Raw genomic sequence first — 12,451 nt, forward strand, 5'->3', positions numbered from 1 at the left:
CGGTTCTGAACATGTCCGGATCCGCATTGACTGCTGCTTTTAGGGCAACATTCGTGAGACCATTGGGCCCCGGAACCTTATTTGACGCGAATGATTTCACGACTTATGCCAGCTCTTCATTCGTCATCCTCGCCACTTCTTCTCTTTCATCTGCCACATACGTTGCCGAAGGCCATGGGCTTGTGGGGTGATGCGGGAAGAGTTCATCGATTATTGATCGCAGCAACTCTGGCGACTTCTCTTGGGGTGATATAGCACCTTTAGTCTTAGTCATTACCACTCTGTAGACACCACCCATAGGCTATCGAAGCAAGCCCTCTTGATTTCCTTTTTGAGAGCTGACTTTGCCTCTCTGAATGCTTAACTGCGTTCTTCTATTTATGCTTCTGTACATACGCGTTGCATTCTAGCCCGAAGGCAGATTGCTCAAAAAATTTGCAATTGATTCGCACCACCAGTACACCGGTGGAATGTTCTCTCTGAAAGGGGCTTTTCTCGGCATGGAAGCATCACAAGTTTGTGATATCACAGCAACTAGTCTTTACCGTTTAGGTCCAGAGTGTTCCGTTCGTACCTCAGGGCATCAATGAATACTTCGCCGTTGAAGCGCGCTGTTTTCCAACCTTGGACTTGGTACGAGTTTTATTTATTTCATTTCATTTCACGCCAGTTCATGGTACCTACAAGGATAGGACTACATGGATATCCTCCTGTCGTACCTATAGCTGCTAGCTGTTAGGGCCTATCCGTCAATCCAGTTCTCGTTGTTGGCTGGTATGTGGCATAGGTCCGACAGTAACACCACGTGGTCTTTGTTTGCGAGATTGACTGCCAAGGCAGCTGCTGGGCTGCATCACAGTGGTTTGAACTTAACTGTGTTTCTTCCATCTTGACTGCTTTGCTACTCCGCTTGTGCCCGGACATTTGGGTCCACCCGGTAAGTGTCCGTTGTCTACTCTGTCGATACATATTAGGCACATAGCGATTTGCTTACAATCGCTTGCCCTATGGCCTTCGGTGCCGCATTTTCTGCACAGCTTACTTCTGTCGGGACCGTTGCATTTCCACGACTTGGTCCTTCCCGAAATACTTGAAACAAACTTCAGGAGTCTGTTGCATGCTCAGCCGGCAAACCGACCAGCCTGAGTATGCCCAAGTTCTGCGCTTTCTTGGTCTCTGCAACTGGCAGCCTTATCACCGCTATATGAGTGTCTTGCGGACCCTTTCTAAGGTGTATGGCCTTACTGGCTACGTCGATGTCACACTGCTCTTTGAGGGTGGCCGAGACCTCCGTTGCAACGGTGACCTCATCAAGATTTTCACACTGGAGAGTCGCTGAAGTCAAGAATCTAACATCAACCTCGTTGCCAAGTACTTCTTGTGTCATTTGCTGATAGACTGCACCCTTTTGCTTGGCGTCCTTCTTTAAGACTAGAATCATTCACCAATCCTAGTCCGTCTTTTGCTCCGCACATCTGCGCCCAATGGCGATAACTTCTCCGTGCTTCTCATCACATTCAGAACATCGGTGTATTTCGCCTCCTCTGTTTTTATAACGAGGGCATCGTCTAAGTTCCTCGTTTAACTGTCCTCGGTTTTAGATTTTCCTTGGTCGCCGTTTGCGGTTTTCTCTTTTGTTTCTGCTTTTCATCTCGTATCCACTGGTTGCTATTGCTTCGCGCACGTGGTTCCTGTGGAAGCACTGGCTGGTTCAGGCTATCATGTGGCTCTTTTTTGTCTTTCTTGACCTTAGACGTGGTTTTGGCCTCTCCACTGTTGCCATGTCCTCTTGATCGTGGAGCTCGGCTCGTACCAGCTTTTCCGCTCTGGAGGATGGCCGAGGACTTCAGTCTGGTACGACTTAGTGTATTTTTTGCCTTCTACCTTGCCAAGTTGTGCCTTCGCTTTCTCATAGTCCTGATTTTCAGCTAGACTGATTGTTGCAATTTCACCAGACTTGTTTTTAAATTCTTGTGGATATTGCTTTTGCTTTTAACATTGGTGCCATCTGCGGTTTGGATTTGAAATTTCATCATGCAACCAACAGATGGCGATACTAGTTACTTGTTTTTTTTTTTTTTAATTAGCGCCTCTGTATTCAATCTGGTTGCAATACAGGTTCTTTTGGACAAACAGCAGTTGTCCGAGAAACGTGATTTTTTTCTAAATTTGGCTCTAGTGAGCTTTCCTAATTTTGAAAACTTGTATCTAAAGACTCTGAATAGACAGAAGGAAGGTTTCTTCGGCAAGGTTGATCAGTATATCAAATGCTGTCCACGTCCAATAGTTCTTCGGTTCTGAGTTTTCCTGCCAGGATATGCTATTGCGCGTTTATTGATTTGAAAGTTAGTATCTCAAGATTCTCGATGAATTCCAGAGGGGAGCAGGGATAGAATATAAAAAAAAATTGAGAATATCTCCCCCTTATCGCTCTTTTTAACAATCATGATCCGCAGTACATTATGAGAACCTGTTTATCATCTACTGGTACAGCTACGATTGAATCGAGGTGCTAAGGCTGAATGATAAAACCCATAAAAATGAGCTCCAAACCTGGGGGACCTATGTGGGGTATTAAAAGGTGCGGTAGTTGAAGTGGTAGTTGGCATTGCACACAACTTCACGAGTCGAAAGTTCACGAAGTTGCCGAAGATGATGTCATGTTTGGCAAGCTGTGAACAATTTTTTTTACAGCCTGTTCATCACCATCAGCTGATCATTTTGCTTACATAACTTTCGTGACTAATTAAACACATACTAAGATCCGGATCTGCTCAAAAGGATATGGGGTACAGTATTGCTATCAGATGATCGTGGATTATTCGTCATGCCAGTGAAATAAAACATCTTCCCCGAAGGTAAATGAACCCAAAATAAATGGGTTTTATGATTGCTCTCTCTTTGGGGATCTCGTTCGCTGCTGTTATTTATCAAGCTTGTTACAACTTGCATAACATTGCCGATCATGGACCGATACAGATAGCATATTTTTCATCGCTTTCTTTGATCGTGTTTTGAAATCAAATGATAACGAATTCGTCAATTCCTGGAGAGGAGTATTCGGTAAAGTTTATTATCGATAAGGAGATTAAACACTGTCCAGTAAATACTCAATTTGTTTTGAATATCCCACTAGGTAATGCTAGTAAGCAATCATTACTTGACAATCAGAAAGCGATCAGGAAAAGTATCGTCGTACATGCCACACGATATACGAATGCGAAAATGGCAACTTTGGCTAAAAAAAGCTCTCAGTTAATAAAGGAGTAAGTGCTCATTGAATACTAAGCTGAGAAGCAGGCTTTGTCTCAGTGAGGCAGCAATGCAAAAATAAGAAGAATGTTTCCTAAGTTACATCTTAAGTTGATCAGAACACCACAAGCTGTCCCATAAACACCCGAAAGATTTTGAAGCCACCCGCTGGCATGAGTGTAGCACTCATCAACATTTTTGGGCAAAGTGGATTAGGATGTCAAAGACTGTTAGTTGATATAACTATTGACGTGATTTTTTTTTCTTCCGTCGTGTCTTATTTATGAGTAGTTTGGTTTCGCTCTTAGGTGTAACGGTGTTTGGTTTCGATCAAGGTGTAACGGTTTCAACTTACAGGTAATCATGGACGAAATTTGATTCTTTCTGATAATGGCGGGACTTACAAACATCTCATCCATTTTCAACAATTTCATATGAATAATGATCAACACTTACGTCAAAGGAGTGTCCTTGCTACAACCATAATGGCCCATTAGCGACACCATTTCAGTCAGTCCATATGCAACGTGCACAATTTTCTATACGAGTATCACCATCCCCCAGAATGGGCTGCTCGTTCCCGTTCCCGCTTTCCATTTTCAGAAATAGGTACCTCTTCTCACACCTCCCCGTCGCGTCCGGTCAACAGTAGTTGACCAATTGCGCGAAGTCGTTTATCATTTTCTCCAGAGTCCAGACAAGACGTCCTACGCGCGTAGCAACTTGAAACTGTTCTCACACCTGCGCTTACACTCTTCGCATCGATCATCAGTTCATAGATTCGCGCGCACATTCCGGATCACAAAAAGGTTTGACCGTGACCAGAATTAATGCGATGGGGGAGCATTATGTCGTCGCGTCACGCCTGGTTTACCCTTAAAGTGTGGAGAGGGAGGCCACGTGGTGACGCCTTTGGCAAGTGCGTATGTCAGCGATGGCAAATCAATGGAATCGCAGTCAGAATCGTTTAACAGTAGTGGGACACTCTGCACTAGACTGACGCCAATTTTAAAGTTTTTGCTCCCTTATGGTTAAACGCTGGGAGGGAGAAACCAATACGAAATTTATATACGTCAAGGTGAGCCGAGATTCTGCTGTCACGAACTGTCACTGTGAGCCCAGATCTAAAACAATGGACAAACATGATAAAAGCACGTAATTGATTAAAACTAATTTTTGCATTTTATCAAATGTGACAAAAAATCGATTGAAAAGCTATTCATGCTTATTCAAAAGTAATGTCACAATAGCACCTTTTATCTTGATTGAATATAAAGTGTTCAAATACGCATTATTTTACTTTTTCCAATAAAAACGAAAATTAAATGCACAGAAAACTTTGGCCCTTTTTCCATGTTTGTCCAGAACGATCGAAGGAACACAACAAAAGAAAACTAGCGATTTTCATCAAGTCTGCCTTGATTGTCGTTGGCAAGCTGGAGTTTTCTTGCAGTTCAAAATAACTTTGTGTCATATTTCTTGTGTAATATCGGTGCCTCCCTCCCAGGTTAAACGGTGTCAATTATGATACAAATCATTCTCCCAGAATTTGAAGTGATTCGGAAGAAATTTGATTACACAGAGGCCATTTGAACTTTATACGGAAATAATTATGGAAAAGGCATACCTTTTGTGTTCAGTCCTCTAACTGCTCGTCATAATTATCATGGAAAAGTGAACATTCTCTTCTCATGTCGAAGACTACATTTTGATGGGACATATGGATGATTTGTTATTTTTGATAACAACATCTAAATAATGCTAAGATGGTTATTCGCTTACTTTCAGAGCAATACTGCTTTTTTGCTGTAGAACATAGTAGCCTGGATTACTTTGATCTATTCTGCCCGCCAGGAGCACCACTGTGCCTGCCGAACAGTTGGTAAAGCATGCTATGTACCTATGCAAGGGTTCATTATTTGACGTTTTAGCGGTGCCGTCTTATTTATGTGACCATAGCAACCGGTGAATTCGGCACCGCTAAAAGTCAAATTAGTGAACTCGTGCATTGGTCCATGGACCGATGCACGAATTCACTAATCTGACGTTTGAGCGGTGCCAAATTCACTCGTTGCCATGATCACGTAAATAACACGGCACCGCTCAAACGTCAACGGGTGAACTTATGCACTGGTCCATTTGCAAACCAACTTTATGATGGTGAATAAAAAAATATCCTGACGTCCAATCAAAATGTGGCTATCTGCAAAGTTGTAGCTGGGAAGATTTCCCATGAGAAGAGTTTGTTAAGAGATTTGCGCTTAGTTAATAACTATAGAAGTGCTCATAAAACACTAAGCTGAGATGCATGATAGTTATAGTGATAGTGAGGACATAATGCAAAAATAAGAAGAAAATAATTTTAATTTTGGAAAATATTTCAAATGTCGTGCAACCGTTTCAAAATACATCAGAATTTAAAAAAAAACGAGTTTCACACTCATAAAAATGTTTAACATTTTTGAAACTGGGACTTAGAGAACTGGCGCTTAGGAAAACAACACAACAGTAGCAAGGCCATTATTCTTACTTCGACAACACGTATAAACTGGAAACCTAAATACGTGTAATATCGAGGAGTACTTAATCTCAACTTTGTCACGGGTGGCCTACGGTCAGCAGTTAAACAATCAACTCAGCCCTAAAATACACACCTCATTACTTTAACACGATACTTTTGCATCATGCAACTGTCACAAAACGTCAACTGTAATAAAACACATTTTCACTGATTCAAAGCTCATTAACCTTTCGTATCACACGCTGCTGACGATGTAAAGAAGGGAACACATCATACTCGGTAGCAGCAACTCTGCACTCTTGTCCTCCGAAAATATGATTAACATGCCCGTTGACATGTTGCACATCATAAGTTAGCATATCAAGCACAAGGCTAGACGATATGCACCGCACCAAAAGACGCTTCGTGGCTCGCGCGCTGGTCATAGATTTGCGTCGCGGATCGTTCGACCCAGGAAACAGCAGTGAAAATTTATAATTAATCTTAAATTGCACATATAGATGCGATTCGGAACAGTTGCTCCCGGCTGGTTCCCCGATGACTCACAGAGGTCCAGTTTCCTAGAGAGCTGGCAAAATCTCAATTTTTGAACATGTTATTAGCTGAAAAACTAATAAGTCAACCTTCAGCTACAATGTCAGATGGTTAAGAACACAAATTGAAATTTCGTAAAAAAAAGTTGTATTTCTTCATGTTTGGATCTTAAATGCATGTGCACCTAGCCCAAAAAACATTAACTTCTGCTTGAATATTCAACATTCTCAATGAAAAGAACTTTTTTGAAAATTCCTGGGAAACCGATTTAGAAGAAGTGAGAACTATTATTTAGAAATTCAAAAATATTAAAGTTCCTGCCGATGATAGAATTTTCTACATCCTCATCAAAAAACTTTCAGAAAGTAGCTTATCATTTTTGATTGATATATTTAGCAAATGTTTTCAGTTGGAATAATTTTCTGAGACATATGGAACAATGCCAAAGCTGTACCAATTTTAAAAGCAGACAAAAATCCTGCAGAAGCTTCCAATTGTCCAATCAGCTTGCTTTCCTCCCTTAGTAAACTTTTTGAAAAGGTCATTTTGAACAGAATGATGGTCCACATAACACAATGGGCGGTTTCCATATAGACTGGCGGCCAAAAATATTTTTTCCAACTCCTGTCGTATTTATGAGTTTTTTTTTATACAAATTTGATGTTTTATTTTCAAAAACAACTTTTCGAGACTAACTTTTGAATAGGGCCTATAAGCGAAATAATAAATTTTGTTACTAATGATGTATATAAGCCATTTATGCGATTAACATTGTGAAAACCATTTTAAATGTTAGAACTTACATAGAAATGATGATATACATGGTTTAGCGATATTCAGTTATTCTCTGAATTATTTTTTAGCTGTTTTTAATAGAAAATGGTTAAAAATAATGTAATAACTCAAAAAGCCCTAAATTAAAAAAGTGCAAATTTGTGCAGCTAAATTCTTCACGATCCTTTAGTTTGCATCTCAAAGTACCCTTGGAAATAAATTTTAGCCTGGGACGAGTACGATTTTTTATTTCATTTTATTTTTTTAGATAGCTTTTTGAATAAGCTTTCGGACAGTGTATAAAGATCTGTTTAAAATATTACGATTATGCAGAATATTGTATTCAATGTGTACCTTGTGTTAGCACTGAATTCTCCATTTTTCTCTAAAACTCTAACTTTGACATGCTGTATGAATTAAAATATAGAAGATCTTGTCCTGATATTCCGGGAATATCTTAATAGAAGTGTTTACTATTGAATGATGTACAAGAAAAAACTATCAGAACAAGTCAATTTTTCGATTATTGGCCACCTGATCGCCCATAGTGCATAAACGAGAATTCATTTTTTGCCAATGAACAGTTCGGATTCCGCCATGGACATTTGACCACTCACCAACTTTTAAGTGTAACAAATTTGATTCGTTCAAACAAATCTGAAGGCTATTCTACTGGTCTTGCTCTTCTAGACATAGAAAGAGCATTCGACAGTATTTAACATGAAGGCTCGATAGTAAAATTGAAAAAGAAACTCAAATTTTCCAACATACCGTAATTTCGGGTGAAATTGATCATTTTTCACGGTTTTTCTAGTATGTTTTCTATAATGTTGACAATGCCAAACAAATAAATGCAGGAGAACAAGTACGAAGGTGAGCCTCATCGACTCATGTACCGAAATTTTGTAACAAATGTCATTTTAGTGTTAACAAATATCTCTAAAATAAAAAATCAGGGGATCTCATTTCGGGGTGAAATTGATCACTTGTCAATGCCATTATTGTTAGCTTTCAAAACAACTCTACATGATAAATTTGAACTCCCTGAATCCGAATATGCTTGTCAAATTCTTAACAATGCAATATTTATATAAATAACGAATAGGTAAATTTCAAGAATTACCGTAATCCGGGGGCAAATTGATCACTGGGGTGAATTTGATCGGGTCGGTACCAAATAAGGACTGTTCATTTTATAAAGTGGACACTTTGGACATGCAATATCTTTTTAATTTATCAATGAAATCGAAATCGGTTTTCTGTACATCGTTCGACTAATATTGTACAATGCTGTGGTAATAAAAAAGTTACCAAAATAATATGATTTCACATTAATAAGGCACAACGTTTAGAACGGTCGATTTTTGGAGGTTATCAAAATCAAGGATTATTAAAAATCGGCAGGAAAATTCGACAATTTAAATTTTTTATTTTCAAAAAATGGTTGTACTTAGACAGCATCATCAATTAGAAGCTTGCTAAAATATAAGTTATTTTTGGAGAAGCAATTTTGCAGATATCATAAAATCATTTGTTATCAATTTTTTTTTAAAGAAAAATATCTTAAATTTAAATGGAACTGATATGAGTAGAATTTTAAGGTTTAAAGTACGTCCAGACGGAAGTAATAATATAGTATTTAAAATAAAAATAACTTACGCCATCATAGAGTTGCTGATTTAGTCCCCACGTCATTAAAATATGGCACAATAGAAAAACAAATAATTTATTTTCAGAAGATCACTCAAAGCAAAATGACAATCATCAAGATTGGGAACACTGCTTGAATTAAATCAAATTTATTTTGCATGTATTATTTTCAGAATGTGTTATTCTGAGACTACCTATCAAAATATTTTGAGAAAAACGCTTACAGTTTGCTCTAGATCGATAAACATGCGTATATAATTTTAAAAGTATGGGATTTTTTAATAAAACGACCATAAAGAGTAAATTCGGTACCCAAGAATGCGGTTAAAACTCAAGATTTTGCTTTTTTTATACATATATAGTTTCTTTAGTAATCTAAACCAGTTTTGAACACGCTTATTACTTTACTTTTCTGCTGGTAGTAAAAAGATGGTGTATCAGCAAATTTGACCATAAGGAATAGATCACTAAAGTGACTTAGCGTCAGGAACTGATGGAATATTATTGATGTTTTTAAAAGCTCTACCTTAAATTGAATAGTAAAGCATACCAACATACAATTTGTTCATTAAATTTAGGATTTTTTTCATGCGAAAAATAATGCTTAAACTTGACGAACAGTTTTTCTTAGGAGTTTTTGCAAAAACTATTTAATTCTTCAACCGAAAGCATTTTGTAAGTTTCTGTATGTTCATAACATTGTAGAATAATAGTTGAACGATACACAGAAAACCGTTTACGATTTCATCAATAAATAAAAAAGATATAGCATAAACAAGGTGTCCACTTTATAAAACGAACAGTCCTTAACATTTCCTTTCAAGGATGCTTAATACTTCGTTGCCATCACAGATATTCCATGTTTTCTAATTTATAGATGTCTAATGATGATTTTAAACTATTTGATTTTTTATTAAAGTCAGTTTTGCATAGAAATATTCACAGTTTTTGAAGGTGTTAGCAATACTGTTGGAAATGTCGATACTAAACAATCCGCTGGTGCTAAGCCTGCATGTTACTTTTGAGTGTTAAAAATGTTTTGTTAGCTTCAGTGTTAACTGCTGAACTCATATTTGAAATCGTACAGCATTACAAGAATAGTTGTTTGCTCATAAAACCGTTTATTGTTGAATAAAGTGCTTATTTCAAGGGAAATTGCATACATTTAGGCGTATTAGGCAGATTTACAAAGTTTAATTTTGCGATAAAACTATGCTATACACGAGTTGTGAGAATTTTGACATCATTTTAAGATTCAGGAGACCCAAATTTAGTAGATAGGGAAATTTTACATACTAAAATATGCTTTATTATATAGTGATCTATTTCGCCCCAATGCAATGAGTCATTTTCAATTTTTGATATAGAAACTAATTTTATGAAATGTTAAATTTTATTTCATAAAAAATCGATTGCATAAACTGATAAAGATCAATGAAGTACTGATTTTACCGAAAATTTTTTGACAATTTTTGAAGTCCAAAGGAAATTATGGCAAAAAGTTGTAAAAAAGTGATCAATTTGCCCCCGGATTACGGTACGCGGAAAACGCCTAAATGTATGCAGTTTCCTAAGGAATTCAATGATATCTAACAGAAATTCAATTATTTCAACCATTTGAGCTAATTGGTACGAGTATTGGTGATGAAATCTGGTTTGGGGATATATCTCAAGCATCCTCACAAACTTTCAGGTTTATACTATGTTCAAATCCTTGCTTAGAAATAGAAGTTTATAGTTGTTTGTCAATACTGCACCGTGCATGATTTTGAATAGTTACGACAAACAACGTTCATTTACTGTAGCTTACATTGATATTTGTGCTCCATTGCGAATAAATAAAATCGTGTGATACGATGATCAATTTCACCCTTCTGATCAATTACAATCAGAACTCCATGTCTGAAAGAGTTCCTTTAAAAGCTGGTGTTCTTCAAGGCAACTTTTTGAGACCAATATTGTACAAAATTTTCACATCTGACTTATCTGAGTTACCTCAGAGATGTCAAAAATCTTTATTTGCGAATGACACAGGCCTCTCCGCCAAAGTCAAAAAAGTTTGGATATAGTTTTTCATACTTGCCATGGTTTTCTTCAAATCTGGACCACTGTGCAGCCGGTTCGATATCGACCATATAAATCCTTGGTGGTGCCTTCTCGGTTGATAATGTTGGACAGCTCTGCTTCGGTTCAGCATAAACGTCTTCAGCAACGTGTCATATCGTCGTTCCACCGTCGTCATTCTCGTCATCATCTTGGAACATATGCTGCATGACGACACTTTACGACGCGTAATATTTAATTAAATCCAAAAACGATCCATCCGAAGCGCGAGGGTTTGAACTGCGCGGATTTGCGATCCAGTCGGAGATCGCAACCTTTGCGCAAAACCCTGTCTTCAACTTGTCAACTTCGGGAGATACGAGATGTGCGATGGCTTTCGTAAGGGACATCAAAAGTGCACGCAGCCATCTGTCATAACATCAGATGCACTCCGAGACGGGACCTTCCAAATCAAAAAAGTCGGGACTCCCGAAAAGAGTATGCAGATAGATTCCACCGTGCCGAATGATAATTTTATGAACTTCATTAATTTACTTTTTTCATGGCAATAAAAATCTCGTGGTAGATTTAATATCCGCATCGGTGCACTTTTCTCATATTTTTAGGTTTCGGTTACAGCGCGCACCGAAACGATACACTCCCTCTCGAACGGCGAGCGGAGGTTTATATCGGCATGGTTTTAATACGCTGTTGCTTCCTGAAATCCGGTCCCCTCCTCCGACTCAGCTCCCATGGTCCAGTGAAATCCGACTGTGCCATCTCAGCAGACATCGCCGCCAGCGAACGACAAACTGACAAGATATCCTCTTTCTGTGCGTTTTGTGCCCGCGATCGCGATGGGTGATCGAGGAAAACTCAAAGGCGAACCCAAAGGAAAACCCTTCCCCTTGATTTTTCATTCCGAGCCGAAATAAATCCACGTTGGAAACAAAAGGCATAGAGTTACACACACACCGCACTGATTTAGGGGAAGACGGGGTTAAGTGGATCATTTTCAGTTTGTCATGAAAATATCGTGTTTCTTAAAAGTTTGTCCAGTACTCTGCCTAAGTACAAAATGTATGTCATTCTGAAAATTTTTGGGTGATGTTTACATTTAATTTTGATTTAGAAAATATCAAAAACAACGTATTTCCTCATTAGTATTGAATTTGGTCTAAGCTTGGCAGATGCTAGCTAAGGATTCTACTCGGTAAATGTTTGAACAAGTACAATCAATTCACATCCATACTCTAACTGAAATGTCATTAAACTGGCAGCCTCATCCCGTCTTCCCCTACGATCAGCAGGACGCGCGCACGAGATACCATTCGAATCCATCGAAGAAACAACCTGACGAATGACGAATGGTTTGAACGGTTCGTTCCGTCTGGACGCCAGTGGTTGATGGGAACAAATTTATTTTAATCAAACATACCACACACACGCAGTTCTATTTCCGAGTGGGTTGTTCTGGAGACAACTCCGAACAACCCGGGAACAAGACGTTGGAATTTTGAACGTGACACACCGCCGGTTGCACCAATGTTTCAATCAGAGCTTGTGATTTTCCCCTTTTTAACGACATTCTAATGCTGTCAATCTTTGCCCCCAATTCCAAGTATCTACCTAGGGTACCCTATTACTGTACATTTTGGTACACTTTCATTCGTTTAT

At 38.4% G+C, this 12,451-nt stretch overlaps 1 protein-coding gene across 2 annotated transcripts in view; it reads left to right on the top strand.

Annotated features, from left to right (window-relative positions):
• LOC5565688 (fibroblast growth factor receptor homolog 1) overlaps positions 1–12,451 on the top strand; it is a 155,899-nt gene that overhangs the window by 113,489 nt on the left and 29,959 nt on the right. The gene's annotated exons all lie outside the window — the stretch shown is intronic.

This window comes from Aedes aegypti, chromosome 1 (assembly GCF_002204515.2).
Source record: "Aedes aegypti strain LVP_AGWG chromosome 1, AaegL5.0 Primary Assembly, whole genome shotgun sequence".
In the NCBI taxonomy this organism is placed as follows: Eukaryota; Metazoa; Arthropoda; class Insecta; order Diptera; family Culicidae; genus Aedes; species Aedes aegypti.